Source organism: Dermacentor andersoni, chromosome 3 (genome assembly GCF_023375885.2).
Source record: "Dermacentor andersoni chromosome 3, qqDerAnde1_hic_scaffold, whole genome shotgun sequence".
NCBI classification, from domain to species: Eukaryota; Metazoa; Arthropoda; class Arachnida; order Ixodida; family Ixodidae; genus Dermacentor; species Dermacentor andersoni.
Window position 1 is genome coordinate 210,026,378 of NC_092816.1, and position 16,699 is coordinate 210,043,076.

Sequence of the window (16,699 nt, forward strand, 5' to 3'; positions counted from 1 at the left end):
CGAACGTCGTGTTATAGTAAAATATTTGTCCGTGGGAACTTTGTCGGCGTATAACGTGTAGATATTGCGAAAATCTAAATGCTTATCTTATGAGTGTGAGTATTTACCCAAGGTAAAAAAGGTCATCGTAATACCAACAGAGGCAAGTATATTTCACCAGCCGCAGTGGCTTAGCGGCTGTGGTGTTCCTCTGCTAAGCATGTGGTCGCGGATCAAATCTCCACTGTGGCAGCCGCGTTCCGAAAAAGGTGAAATCCAAAAACACCAGTGTCCACCGAGGTCAAAATTAATCCGGAGTGTCTTGCTACGGCATACTTTATAATCAAATGGCGGTTCTGGCATGTAAAATCCCTGAGTTCAATTCAAGGCAAATATATTTCATACATAATCATAATAGAAAGTTGCGATGCAGAATATTTGAAAGCGACGTGTGTATTTCTGGCGTAACAGCCGGGGACAAACTTGTTTTTGGCGATAGGTTTTGTTTGACTTCAAGGGCGTAACATTAAACGCACCTGTTACACACTGATTACAGTTTTCTTCCAGTAATTCATTTTTTCTGTTCGGTGTAAATGCGAGTACTACAATGCTGAAATCACAATAAAAAAAACTGCCCGAAAGGCGAACCACTGATAGCGAAGGCAAATTAGTAGATAGTAGTAGTAGTAGTAGTAGAATAGTAGTTTTAGGTGCCGTATAAACTTGTAAACATTTGCATATTAAATAAATTAACAGATACAATATGTAAGCGCTAGTGAACGAGGACGTAGACAGAAACACACACACACAGTCTGAGCAAAACGTGAACAAGGTGAATGCAGGAGCCGACGTTTCGACAAGTGGACTTGTCTTCTTCAAGGCCTTGAAGGCCTTGAAGACCATGAAGGCCTTCAAGGCCTTGAAGAAGACAAGTCCACTTGGCGAAACGTTGGCTCCTGCATTCACCTTGTTCACGTCTTGCTCATCGTCTTGAATTTACATCTCCCGCATTCCCCGTCTTTTCTCTGGATTACACACAGAGTCTGTGGCTTTCTACGTCCTGACTCAGTCGCGCTTACACATTGTATCATAGATTCACACCAACTAGCCCGCCAACGTGTTTCAAGTAAATTAACAAGAATGATGTCACGCGGGCACCGGTAGACATGAACACATCTCGCTCGATGAGCGCGGGAACTCGCTGCCAAAATTTAGGAGTGAGGAATTGCGGCAGCAGCTGCGAGTGAACCTTGGTGCATCTCTCGCTTCAACGCGAACGAAACGTCGAAACACAGCGCATATCATGCTATCAGCGCTACATGCGCTCTCCAAATATCGCAGACCGGTTTGAAGAGACCAAGTGGGCGCGTACATTAGACGCGTCGTACAACACTTGTTAAAGATAGGCACCCGCACGGCCGTGCCGCACGCAGCAGTGGCTAGAGAAGAACGCCCCCACTCCGTCGCCTCACCCCTGTGCCTCTCGCGCGACAGGAGGGGTCCGCTTCTCGCCTTCCTTCCTCCCTCACGCACGTGAGGCTGAACAGATTAAGCCGCGTTCGCGGGCTCACCCTATCACGCTTTCACTCGCACATAGAGCCTACGGTGCGCGGCGACGATTTTGTCGCTCGTGCGTTTTACACGGAACTCATGGTGACGGCGACGCCGATGGCAGGAAGGCGCCTGTGGTGTCCATGTAATTTCTATCGCAATTAGAAAATATGCACAGAACACAGCTGCGAACGGATAAAGATAAATAAAGAAAAGATTAAAAAAAACAGAATAGGTGGACCAAGGAAGCTGAGGCGTATGCAGGAGGAGGTCTGAAGTGGCCGAGAACAGGACATTCGACGAGGTCGTAGTTTTAAAAGGCAAGAGTGCACATGGAGGATCTAGGCATGTAGTCATTACCATGAGATTCGATCTTTGATTTCTTGCAGTTGGCGGTAAAACTCGCGATAACACCAAACAACATCGATGGTTCAAGGTAATCTCCTTTCTGTTCACCGATTCACTTGATCAATGGGTTATAATGGCATACGGGCCAGTTATGGCCAAAGAGCCGGCAACCTGTCTGCCCGATTTGGCTGCAACAGTGATGCCCTGGGCAATGCATAACAACGGCTTGCTAACGATAGCTTGGCTATTTAGGATAACGTGCAATGACTCCTCAACTTAGAAGTGGTTCCATCTCCCAACGACCTTCGCGATCTTCAAACGAAGAGCAGCTGCTCTAGCACGAGAGCAATGCCGGAAGATCGCGATTGACGCATCTGTTTAACGAAATCAAGACGAAGCTTATCCAAGAAAGTGTTGCTGAAGAGCAGCTTTGCATCTAGATTAAAACCCTTTAATGACGAGACATATACATACCGAGAAAAAATGTATTTTATATTTTATTTTAAACGCCTCAACATCTCACCCACATGAGATCAGGGTTCTGTTCTACAGCGATTGAGCCACCACGATATCCGCAGTGCTTAAATGTCGTATACACGAGCATCACGAAACGGCAAGCTGTATTTCAGTGTCGACCTTAAACAGACCCGTTCTACGTACACATAGGCTCGGTATTCACTTTCCGGAAAATTTTCTTACCTATTGTGACAGCCGACTATGTTGCCACCTTTTTCTAAACAGATTTCAGGCAACTGATTCACAGCAACGGCACCCTAACCAAGGTAATCAGGCTCACGTACATTCGCTATGTTTTCAGCGGCGACGCACCTTGGCGATCGCGGGACTTCCAATAACCACAAGCTGTTAAACTGAGATTCTGGGAAATGTATAGTGATATGGCTAAAGATGGCTTGATTGTTTAGGATTACAAGTGTTTGATTGTTGGATTATTGATTGTTTAGGATTACAAGTGGTTCCATCCCCCAACGATCTTGGAAGATTTCAAACAATGTGCCGTTGCAGATACGTGCCCTAATGGTTCTGTAATTTCTGAAGATAATTATGTTTTCATTTCTCTGCCGCATGTTCTTTGAATAGCCACATTATCTACTAAGAGAACGCTCTAGCATTCAGACAAGCAAGGCAGAGCGTTCGAGACTGCGGCAATTATTCAGAAACTATGAACTTGGCAACTATGTCGCAATGCGTAATCTCTAACGGAAATTTATTGCCGATCACGCCCCGTGCTGGAGTAGCTTTTGAGATTGGCCTAGGAGGTCCATCAAGGTGATATTGAGACGATGCTTAGGAAAAGCATCTCTGACGGAAAAAAAGCTAAAAACAACATTAACGCTTATACAAGCTGTCTTCACTTCGAAGCAAGTTAGATACGTGTGCAGTTTTTAGACTGTCGGATCGGGAACTTCCCTCCGCGTCCCACTTCCTCATTGTAATGCATGACATTACAGGACGAAACAGAGTAGAAAGGAACAAAGAATATTATTTCGGAACAAGGCGAGGGCCAGAGACATTACACGAATGCTTCGAAAGCCTCATGTGGGATCACTGCAGTAATTCTGCTACGGGATGACAAACGAATGCACTCGAGTGCGGTTGTTAGTAATAAATTTCGCAAGAAGCAAAGGGCAGTGTTTTGCAACACAAGTAAAGCAACAAAACGCACGAGTACAAAATTTACGGGGGCCCCCAAGCTCTTTGCCAAAAAATCAACGAATGATATCACTGTTAAGTTGCGTCGCATTACGACTCTATGCTATGCTATGCTAGGCTAAATTGGAATAGGGTGGAGAAAAATAAATTGGAAGCATTAATCAGCAAAGCCGTCAAGGCTGCGCTTGGTCTGCCTATGACTACGTCAAACGATATCTATATTAATTTAGATGAAATTGCCGAGGCTCAGCGTACTGCACAGAGGGAGCGGTTGCTAGGTACACAAGCGGGTAGGTATATTTTAGAGTCAATTGAAGAATTGGTGGCGGTGTCGCACGATAGGGAACTCCTATACGAGTTGAACGTGAAACTTAGGGCAAATATCATGGTTCGTCCATTTCCGCGGAATGTGCACCCCGTGCACAATGTAGGGAGGCGGCTCGCGAGAGCTAGGGCTTTGTTGCGAGAGGCAAAGGATCAGGAGGAGGAGTCTGCTTTTGTTGACGCCGCATGGATTAATGGTAAAAATGCTTATTCGGTGGTGGTGGTAGATGGCAAAGGGAGCGTTAGAAGCTGCTTCCATTTATAGCAAAGATCCGGGGGTTGCCGAACAGGTGGCTATTGCACTAGCACTAATTGATTCAAGAAGAGTTATGGTGTTTAGTGACTTGCGATCTGCGATTAAAGCCTTCTCGAGAGGACTTGTTGCGGAACCGGTTAACCGACTGCTGCAGGGTAGGGATATCACTTCGCATACAGTTACTTGGTTCCCGGCGCACATGGGGACAGTGGAGGGAGGCCCGCATAACCTCAACGAGCTGGCGCACAGGGAGGCACGAGTATTAGTGTGCCGTGTACTCCCTGAAGGAGCTGGATCTCCCGCTCCTGAGGGACAGGGACCAGCTGTTAACCTACAACGAAACCACCAAGCACTATTACCTAGGGCGCAGGGCATTCCCCCTGCCACATTCTAAATTAAATAGGCCACAGGCGGTTACATTAAGGCTTCTGCAGACACGTACGTACCCTCACCCGGTCATCATGAACAAAATTAATCCGCACTGCGGGGTTTCACTCTATTGTAGTAAGTGTGGGGGTTTGCTCGATTTAGAACACATGCTTTGACGCTGCTTGGCGTTGGCCGGTGATGGTTCTCGAGGTGAACAGTGGTGGCAGCGGATGCTGCACAGTGAAGTACTGGCGGACCAACTCAGGGCTGTCCAGAGGGCCCGTGTGACGGCAGAGGGGCTTTGCCTCTCTGTACCGACGTGGGAGCGGCCCGCATCAGTCCCAGACTGATCCCTCAGGACCTAAATCAAGTTATTCATGCCATACTATACGACTCTCCTGTTTACTTATTTTTATTTATTGATTTATTTACAATACTGCCAGTCTCTACTGAAACCGTAGCAGGTGGGCACTGTATATATGTACATACGTATACAAAGAACGCTCATCATGTTAAGGATCAAAGAATACATGTATAGCATCTGCTTTGCACTTTACACACAGACAATTTAGACTACATAATGCATACGCCAAATACAAGTACATGCTAATTTTGAAGATACAATAGAATGGAAATTCAGGCATTTTTTATTTTTAAATTTTTAGGCATCTTTTTTTTCGGGTATCTTGCGCAAAGTGAAGCAATCGGACGGAACAACGACTTTCTTTTTTCTTTAATTTTCACTAGCGTACAGAAAACCACACAGGGGACAGGGCAAGAGGGCACAAGGGAGCAATGCCCATGTGGCACAGTCCAAAGGTGGAATGGTTATGGTGATGATGATGATGAAGATTATGATGATGATTTTCTGGCATTTCTGTTGAAACGCTGCGGTTACAAGTAGTAATCTAGCTGGTTTCATACAATCAGGCATACTGTACGTTTTTTATCATTCTAGCATTTTATATATCTTTCCTACATCGAGAGCTGGACCGCGACGCTCAGGAGAGACGTTGAAGCGGCAACGCGGGAAGTACCGCAGGAATCACACCTAGAGGTGATAGATAGTAAACTCCTACACATGTGGGAAGCCAAGCGCAGCCTACAAGACAGGTGGAAGCGTCAACGACACAATCGAACGCTACGCAGACGCATAGCACGGCTAAACTGACATAGAAGACCACGCATTGCAGGTATGCAAAACGCAATGGGAGGAGACGTGCAACTGTATGGAGAATCGGCTAGGAATGGCCAAGACATGGCACCTCCTCCGGCATCTCTTGGATCCTGAGGAGACCAAATCAGCGCACGCGCATAAGATCAACAAGCTAGTACACGACTACAAATGCACATCCGCAGACTTTCTAGAAGCCGTGCGAACCCGTTATGTCAAGGCAACTAGCCCCGTCGCGCATCCGGCGTACGCGGGGGACAGTAACCCGCAGCTACATGAAGACTTTAGCGTAGCAGAGGTGAGGGCGGTACTGCACGAGCTCAACAGAAAATCGGCGTCGGGCCCGGACGGCGTAACCAATAAAACGCTCCGCAACTTGGACGACGAGTCGATAGTACAGCTGACGGATTACATTAACGTGTGCTGGAATGCCGGCACGATACCGAGCTCGTGGAAAACGGCGCGCATAATTATGATCCCCAAACCGGGCAAACGGGTACAGATCGACAATCTTCGACCAATATCCCTGACGTCCTGCGTCGGCAAGGTCATGGAACACGCGGTTCTTACTCGCCTTAGCGACTACCTTGAGGACCGAGACATGCTGCCGCACACGATGCTGGGGTTCCGTCGTGGCCTTTCTACGCAGGACGTCATGATTCAACTCAAACACCACATCGTAGACAATCCCACGCGATCCACAAAAGCAATACTCGGTCTTGACCTCAAAAAGGCGTTCGACAACGTAAAACACGTCGCGACCCTTGAAAGCATACGAGCATTGGGACTGGGCGAGAGAACGTAAGAGTACGTACGGGACTTCCTTACGGGTCGCCATGCCCGCATAGTGATCGGCGGACTGGAATCGCAAGACATAGACATAGGTTGCACGGGCACACCGCAGGGCTCTGTCATCTCGCCCATGCTCTTTAACGTCGTGCTTCTCGGATTACCCCAAAAACTGGCAGAGATAGAAGGCCTCCACCACAGCTTGTACGCCGATGACATCACGCTCTGGGTTGCTGAGGGAAATGACGGCCACGTTGAGCAAACCTTACAGGCGGCCGTCGACGCGGTTCAGGAATATCTGCGTGACACGGGCCTCGAATGCTCCGCGGCCAAATCGGAGCTCCTGCTTTACAGACCCACGCGCAGGGGCCGCAAACCCAAAAACGCCGATTCCGCAGTCGAGCGCGCCGACAGAGAAATTAGAGTAGTCACATTTGATGGCACCGTCATCCCGCATGTTCACAAAATTAGGGTACTGGGCTTGCACCTGTCGGCCAACGGCCACAACGGCGAAACCGTACGCACACTAGAGCGTGCGGTCAATGAAACGATCCGGTTACTGAAACGTATCACGAACAGACATAGTGGAATGAAAGAAAGCAATACGATCCGCCTGGTACAGGCGTTCGTAACCAGTCACATAAAGTACGTCGCCTCCTACCTCAAGTGGCAGGTGGCCGAACGAACTAAACTAGACCGCCTCATCCGCAAGGCGTACAAACGTGCCATAGGATTGCCGATCAATACCAGCACGGATAAATTTCTTGCACTGGGTTTACACAATACCCTAGACGAGATACTGCGCACAACGTCGCGCAGTACGAGTGTTTGTCAAAAAAAATTACCGACGATTACGTTACTTCTTAATGCGAAATTTGAGCGCAGCAAATAAGCTGTTTCACCTTTTCGATAGATTGAGGCAAAGAAATCGAGCAACACATGTATACGCTACCACAGAATTTTTTTTTTTTATTTTTCACACGTATTCCTTTAACAAAGACTCCACTAACAGTTCTTGACAGTCATGAAGGAAGCTTTGTGGTCGGAGAAATAGACTGATATATGTTCGACTTGGTACACCAATGCTTGATTCTCAAAGACGAGATCTATACAAGTGCCTCGCGAGGTTGTCACAGCCGTGGGACGCGTTACGAGCGAGAGGAACGGGATGTTCTCCCGCATAAGTGTTAGGAAATTGCTGTTTGTCTTTATGTCAACATTAAAGTCCCCCACTACTAACATCGGTGTGGATCGATGGACGGTTAATGCGAGTTGCAGGAAGTGCACGACGTCTTTCGTGAGTGCGGTAGGGGCGAAGTAGGCAGCTACTACCAGCAAGATAATTTCGCAGTGGCGAACGGCAGCGGCAATTTCGGCTCGGGCGGTGCACATATACAGATCCGCCGCCACCGATCTGGCTCTCTGATTGCCACCGCACAGGGCGAACGGCAGCGGCAATTTCGGCTCGGGCGGTGCACATATACACATCCGCCGCCACCGATCTGGCTCTCTGATTGCCACCGCACAGGGGTTGCATTGGAGGAGGAGCGAAGAAAGGAATTAAATTCGAGCCGGCGCTTTGACAACCGGAGACTCGCAGGAAGAGGGGGGAGGGGGGCGGCGTGTACACCCAGCGGCAAACGATGGGGGCAGAAGCGCGCGCAGCAAGCGGACAACACGATAAAGGGAGGAGGGAAGAGATAGCAGCGACTGACTGATGCCGCTGACGCCGATAGTGAGTCAACCCCAGCTGCGGAGTTGGTTTCAGGGACAACGCCGCCGATGCCGACACAAACAATATGATACCCTCGCTTCCGCAGCGCTAAGAACCAGGTCTAGCCGTGGGAAGGTGGTCACGTATTCGTCGACGTGCCGGGGCCTACGTGAAATAACCGGCGCGTCGGCAACTGAAGAGCACCCTATCCGCCACACAAGAACAGGGGGGGGGACCCTTTCCTCTTTCTGCATGGCGGCGACGGTGTTCTATGCAGTCACGTTATCTTGACTCTCTAGCGGCGTCAGCGGCATCCAGCGGTATCAGTCGGTCGCTGCTAGCGCTGGGGGGATGAAAGGGGGGCGGAGCTGGTTACGAGGCCGACGACAACGCCGACGACGACGCGAAACCCAGGAACGGACGCCAAAGAGCTGCGCTCTAAAAGCAGAACCGGACGACACATCCTCAAAACGCTGGGCATCAGCTACCACACAGAGCAGGGCGAGAAGGTTGCGATACCCAAACCGATTCGCGAGCGCATCGCCGTTTCGCCGTTGCCCAAAATTATGCACCCGGCGCATCACGTTGGCCGGCGCAACAGGCGCGCGCGAGATTTGCAAAAGAAATACGGCAGCAACAAAGAAACTGTCTACGTAGATGCGGCCCGTTACGAGCGGCAACGTGGTTTCGCCGTCGCAATCACGGACCACAGCGGAAGTTGCATCGCGAGCGCGACGATACGCACGGAAGAGACGGAGGCGGCCGAGGAAGCAGCGATAGCCCTCGCGGTAGCCACCGCGGATGCCGAGGTGATAATAAGCGACTCGCAGGCAGCGATACGCAACTACGCTAGCGGCCGGATCTCCCGGGAAGCGGCCCGCATTCTCCAAATTCAACAGGGCAATATTTGCCGCAAAAACGACCGTTTCCTCGTATGGACCCCCGCCCACACGGACCCTCCGCTCCCGGGAAACGAGACGGCCAACGCCTCGGCTCGAGGACTTACATGCCGAGCCGCGGCGCCCGCCGGCATTCTCGACGTCTCGCCCACCACGAGAGTGATGCGGGAGTGGACGTGGGGGGATCGCATGACCACTTTCAGAGACATCACGCAACACTACAGATTGAACAGATGTAAATACCCACCACTGCACCCCAAACTAAACAAGAAAAGGCGGTTGCGTGGAGGCAATTGCAGACACACACATATCCTAACCCGGCGATCCTTCACCTCTGCTACCCCGACATTTATCCGTCCGACGACTGTAAAGCGTGCGGAGCCAGAGCGACGCTGCAGCACATGCTGTGGGCATGTACCGGTAGCCAGCAGCAGGAGTCCCCGACTAACGCGATAGAAATGGCAGTCTCGAACCGAGGGGCGCGTTGGGAGGCGGCCCTGCTCAGCCACGACCTCGCCGATCAACTGTGGGCCGTCCGGCACGCCGAGGAAGCCGCCCGAGTCCAAGGACTCGAGGCCGTCACCTAGGCCGTCACCTAATCGCCGGACATTTGCAATAAAGTTTCACTCCTCCTCCTCCTTAATCTTCTTTTTCTCAAAACTTATCTGTCTACTTTGTACCGCTGTCTAAGTTTGTAATATATCCGGTCGCACCAACCACTTCCCTGCTTTTTTTTTATTACCACCGTGTCTTGCTGTTAATCGACTGCTGACTGGTTGATGCAGCCATCCAGTTTAAATCCAATCACTTCTAAAAGGTGTCCGCTGCATACGAGTCTCACTTGGTAAATCCCTTCGTCTGTCATTGGAATTAGCTGAATGGTGTCTGGATTTTTGCTGCAGCGCACACGTTTCATCGTGTTCAGAATATTTACTCCGGCTTTGTTTTTGTCCTCAGGCAACCAGCTCTAGCCAAAAAAGGACTACGCTGCTTTTTATGTTTTGTTTTCATGTTATCACTGTCTCTGTTTCTCTCACTTGCTTTGTGATTACTCCTGCTTGTCTTTTTACGCTCTATAGTACGCAGTACCCGGTTGTCAACTTTCAAGACCTCTTCATTCTGTGTGCACGCTTTTCAGGTACGAACATTTGTGCACTTTAGCCGTCCATTTATTTTGATCGATATTTCCGAGTCTTTACTCAATACTAATTTTGCTCGACCCTTCTGTGACTTCAAATGAAGCGCAGTCCTTGTCACCCTGCAGTGCCTCATTCTTGGTTTTACCGTGGGCTCCCAAAGCCAACCGGCCTACCGATCTTTGGCTAATTTCTAAGCCCGACGATATATCCAATGTGAAGCACAGAATGGAATTTGAGAACGTTAGCAGTGGCATTATTGCTCCTTTCGAGATTCCACGTACTATTCCACACTTATTCTGGCCCCAATTTGTTGTTTTATCATTGCTGCATTCAGCTTGCCCTTCACAATCTTAAAAACGTTTAAACCAATTGGCATGTGTTTTGTCCCCAAACAGTAATCATCTGCCTTCCCAGCATTTCCTTTCTTTAAAGGGAAGCTGAAGAGTCTGTCGAATTCAATAAGACGCTCATATACGGATGCGGGAACCTTACAAACCATGTAGGTAAAATTTGGTTTTTTTTTTTTAATTAGGAGCCACGTAATCGTCGGTTGAAATTGCGCTGTAGCTTCGCCCCCCGTCGAATGCCGCGCGCTGCTGCTGACGCTGACGATGCGAGCGGAGACCGGAAACCGCGGTGTTGTGACGTCAACTCTAGTGTTTCGTTCCTTCGCAGCGTCCGCGACCGTGCCTGACCACGCTTGTTTCTGCGTGCGTGCCATCGTAATCTGCTTCGATCGACCCTGCATTCCTTTGTTGGTGCGTCTGGAGGTATGTAGAGTGGCAGTCAACGTGAGTGGTAATCAACGTGAGTGGTAGTCAACGTGGTAGTCAACAGATGAAGGTCACTACACGTACTGCATGAACCGGGAAGTTTTTCACGCGTTTAAACCGTCTTTGTAGATTGCCGACAGCTTTGGAAAGCGCACAAATGCCGACGATCGCATCCCCGCTTACGTTCCACGAGGAGGCATGCAGGAACGCAACACTACAGCTTTTTGACCGGAAACGAGCTCACTAGATCGACGAAAAATCGGCGAGATCACTAGATCGCTTTGCAAAAAACATACTCACCAAAGAGCATTTCCAACACGAGGAGATCCCAAGACTTTGCTTTCGTTCGCGTCGAAAGCACTGCTCGCACCAGCATCGTTTGCTTCTTCGATAGGCCGGCTCTTCGCAATCGGCTCGTACATGTAGGGAGTAACGCCGAACTCCTCAGAAAAACGCAGTCTCTCTAAATTTTCCATTACCGACTCAGAAAAACAGCACCAAACTACCTGGAACCGCGCTTCATGTGTAGCGGCAGCGGTCGGTTACTAGTGTTGACGTCACGAGGCGCTCGACCAATCACATGCGGAAACGAGACACGTGAGCTGGACGTGTCCGCTGCTGCACTTTTCGTCGAAATAAAATATATTTGCGCTTTCTTTCGCTCAATATCGATACGATATTCCAATTCAGAGGGTGGAAAACCATTATGTACAGATGTTCACTCATTTTTTCTGGAAAACCTTTCAGCTTCCCTTTAACGCTGCGAGCACGGTACTTCCTAGTCAAGAACAGCTTGCGCGTTATCAGCTTCACACAGCGCTCTCGACAGAAAAGTAGCCAGCGTCGAGTTTTCAAGGGCGGAAACGCAAGCATGGCAGATGACTATTATTGTTTGGGGGAAATATAAGCTCCAAACTGTGTAAACTATTTTTAGAGTGTATTTTTAGATTACCTTGGTGGGTGCTTGAGCAACTCTTACTTTCGGTTATGTATACACCAAGGTACTTGTATTATTCGACTTGGGGTGCTATGCAGGATGCGCCGAGATTGGCGAAACTCGGGGTCTTCACGAGCTCTAGCGACACCCCAAGATGAAAGCACAAATGGTACCGAGACACAGTTTACTTTTCGACAAGCCTCCAGTTTCATTGGTTTATCTAGATTCACTCTGGGTGGCTATCATTCCTTGGGCGTTGCCTTCTGGGCGGTCGACAAACTGGGGCTCACGTGATCATACCGTCGGTGCATGGTCGTGCCTTCTTTCACTTGTTTGTCGTTCCACCGAGTGCATTACACGCACAAGCAAGTTATAAAACAAATGCATTTAGTACTATTATTAGTTACTCTACCGTGGTTCAGAAGCATTGTAAAGCTTACAAGATCTGCATTGAAAGCGTATTAGACTAATTTGTAATTTAGTACGCTTCGCATTATACCACGAGGGAACGCTGTGGTGGCGTCATCGCATCCATTCACCGGGCGAGCATGGCGGCTAAGCATCGGAGAGGCCCAGTGTAAACAAACTTGTACAACGAGCTTGCAGATCGCGACGTAGTGATCAGGCTCGACGATGGCCACTATTCCTTGGATAGTTCTGTTCCTCCGTGAGCAATCTTTCCGTGCACCCCGAAAAACTGCCAATAGCTTCGGTGATTTTACAGATCGTAACGCGCTCCTACTGTTCACGGTGTAATGCTGAAGAAACAACTTGTCCGGTACCGTTTCTGTGAGTGCACCGAGTTCCTCCACTCTGCGAGCTTCACGAATATTACATAGTATGTGCGAAAGGAAGATAGCCTATATAGCTACGATGTGACAAGGAGGTGGCACCTACGATGTATCTCGCAACCAACACAGTGAAGGAGACATCGACAAACTGCAGATAAGTATATTTCTACTGTTTCATATTTAGCATAATAATAGTGCACAGATTAAGTCACTTTCGTAGTAACGAACTGAATGTCCAGCAGTGTAAAAATGGCATTGAGAAACAATGAGTGTTCGCTCTTTTACATGCACGTGGGCCCGCAAAAATTTAAATGTGATCGCGTTTGCCCGAGCTTCGACGCCATGCCACTCCCCCCAGTAGGCATATGTTATAGCCAGAAGCGTGGCGGAAAGCGAACTCGCACTACCTGCAGCAAAAAAGGCTAGGTCGGGGCGTCATGCGTCTAGACCTAGAGTGAGTATTGCAAGGTTGAATAATATGGGAAAGATAAAGGTAACCTTCACTAACTTGGTGAGATAACAGAAATTCATAAGTGACCATCAGCCCGCAGAATCTATGGAAGAGTATCTTTCCCCAGGTGAAATCTCAATAGCAGGTACTGACATAAAGCAGGAAACCTATACAAAAATTTCTTGGGTTGAACAGCACATGGAAGGCATTACCGAATCGTGATCGCCACGTTACCAATATCCTCAAAAAAATTTAGAATAATTGCATTCTACTGGTTATGCAATATGGGACATAAAGCTGGAGGTTAACAAAGAAACTTGAGAAGTCGAGGAACCTGAGAAGTCGAGGAACTTGAGAAGTCGAGGACTGTGCAGAATGCAAAGTAACAAAAATTGTTGGAAATAGCATTAAGGCAGGAAGACAGTGGCGTAGTAAACCGGGGCAAATGATTTGCTAGTCGAGATTAAGAAAAAAAAATGGAGTCGGTGGAGAGGCCATGCACGTCTTCAATCGCTTGTTGCCAATTCATAACAGGCGATTACATAAGCGTGACAGAATGGATGTCAAGGAGACAGAACTGCAGCTGAGGATGGTAGAAAATTGCATAATGGGACAAAAATATGATGTTTGTAGGCATAGGATGTAATCAGCTCGCATAAGACTGGATTGTAGGGAGAGGCATTTGTTTTGCAGTGACCAAAAATAGGTTTGTGGTTTTGAAAGTAAAGACTCGTGAAGGTGCGGGACACCTCAGCTGCTGGCACAGTAATCAACATTAAAATTGGCTCTGAAAAAGACAACCCCAGTTATGAAAAATAAAGCAACGTTGTCCCGACACATTGTTTTGTTATGCATACTACACTAAAGGCTTCCACAGTTAAGGGCGCTTAGTACCAATAGTGCAACGAGCATTTTTCTTTGTAAATAATGGTTTACATGCGGTTGACTCATTCCAACAATCCACTTTTTTTTTTTTGCAGCAGAACAATCTCCTGCTGGAGGCACTCAACCGCGTGGTGGCAGAAGGCGAGCACCAGGCACCTGCTCTTGAGAGTGTGGCAGAGGTCCAGAGGGCTGCTCTGCAACAGCAGTATCGGTGCCCTCACTCCTCTCCAGACAAGCCCCCAGAAGACGCCTTAGAAAGGAGCTTTCACTTTATTACTCAAGAGCATGAATAAAATTACTGCAGTAAACATTGTGCTGTGCATATTACGACACTTGTAACACGCACTTGGTGTCACTTCAAAATGGGCAATAACGTAAGACAACCTGTGCCACTCTTGGACCATGTAAATGAAAAACACTAATGCAGCATACACGTCACTGTGCTATTTGTTCTTTCTATGTGCAAGAATACAGTGCATGTTGATTAGCCACAAGGTGCACTGTGTGTGTAATTCACAATGAAAAGAGAGGAAACACAGCAGGAGTGTAATAATGCTATCACCTATAGACTGTCCATATGAATGCAACACTCCCCAATTCAAGCATGCCGTTATATGCATGTTCGATACCACATATTTGCATGTACTAATTTTCAGACAGCTTAAGCCTAGCTCATCCAGCATGGCTCACTTGTGATGTATCCGTTTCATAGGCCAAATAATTGTATACGTTGTCCTTTTGTGTTGTACGAAAAGCGGCATCCCCTACATTCGGATACAACTTCAGAAGACAGGAGACAGTCCAGATGACCAAAGCGCAGCAGCGATTGCCTCCACGTCTAAAGAAAGGGTCCCTCTCTAACGAGCCGGTATTGTGTGTCCGGCGGCACGACATCAGTCTAGAGTGCATGCCCATTGGTGGAGGCTTGTGTTCACCTGCCTTTGAAGTGAAGATTCCACGGCCTCCTAAAGTTGTATCGGACTATAGAATCACGTAATGCCTTGCACCGGTTGCATAGACTTTAGCAACTTGATAGCACACAATGATCAGGAACAGAAATCTATAAAGGCATCCAAGCAAAGCTGGCTGGCCACACTTCCATTATGAGGGGCTGTAAAAAGGTTTCGCCAAATATTTCCATGACATCCTTGAAAAAGACGTGGTGTTTGGCACTTTTTAAATATCAATAACAGATTACAGTGAATGTTGTGTAACACGTCAAAACAAACTGAGCTTAGTTATCTGTACAGCATGTAATGGAAGCTTGTGCTTCACATAGGAAATAAACTGCTCTGTCCAGTACAATTGTTGAATCCGGTGTGGCAGCTATTATGTCAAGTGTCAATATACAAATTACACTTTTCAAAGGCCATTTATTTCACCATTATTTTTGTATGAAAGTTCTTTCAATCAGTGCTTGTATTAGATGAGCAGGTGGACTTGAAAACAAAGCTTTGTTTGCAAATCTTCAGACTTCCATAATTGTGTGGCAAGGCACTGGCATGTTGTCGAACAGCTCACACTTCCTCGGTCTGCACCAAAGAAGCCCAATGCTCTATTTGAAGTTGGATCGCGCAACAATTCGACAACACACAAAGAAGAGTAACATGGACAGCAGTGTGTTCTGCTGTGTGTATTTCTCTTCTTTGTGTCCCGTCTAATTGTTGTGCAATTCAACTTCAAGCTTCTGTACCAATACACCCAGTCTTCAACCTCACCAATGCTCTAGTTATTAAGCCACTATGGCGCAACACAAATTAACTCTCCAAAAAATCACAAGCATTAAATTTTGCAGCACAGGTGTATGCACGTGCCATTTCCTTTACCACTAAACTCACAGGAATCAAAGGGGCAAACATTAACCAGCCTTACGGCTGCCGTCACCATCACCATCATGACACCAATGGAAATACAGTGCCCCGTTTCAGTAAAGGGAGTGCCAGAGGGAAAGGAGTGACCGCGAGGCTTACAATAAAAATAGCAGTTACAAGACATGTTCAATGCCAAAATATGCTGCATGTCGCTCATCCTACTTTGACATTGCAGCAAGCTTTTACACGTTTGAGCACATTACATTTTGTTCAATTATTGCTCTAAAGCTGTACAAAAGGTCTACTCGCTCTGCAATTTTTATTTTTGTCATGGTGGGCTACAGACCCACTTTTCATTGGCATCTGCACCACACTTCTCCTGATATGTAATATGGCCTTGGTGGTTCATCACATCTTCACGCACACCGAGTTGTGCAGAGCATTGGATCTGTATTGTTCTACTGCTTAAGAATTAGAGCTCCATTATGAGACGAAAATGTATGATTTGTCCATCCAGAATAACACTTCCCCCCCCCCCCAAAAAAAAAAAAAGATACGCTGAACCTATGGCACATGCATCAACAGTGAACAGAGCAAACACTCCGAAGTATTTTCTTCATGCAAGCGAACACACTAAGATTCTCAATGCATTTTCATTTCGCCACAAATGCATAGGCACAACCAGCTTGGCGCAACATCTGCATCTCGCGCTGCAACGAAGACTCGTCTCCACAGACGAGTCTTCGCCTAGCTCGTTACACAGCCAGCGCACTGAGGTCTTCGACAAGCGAAAATGACGCTGAAACTCCACGTCGGTGATGTAGGTGAACGGGTCCAG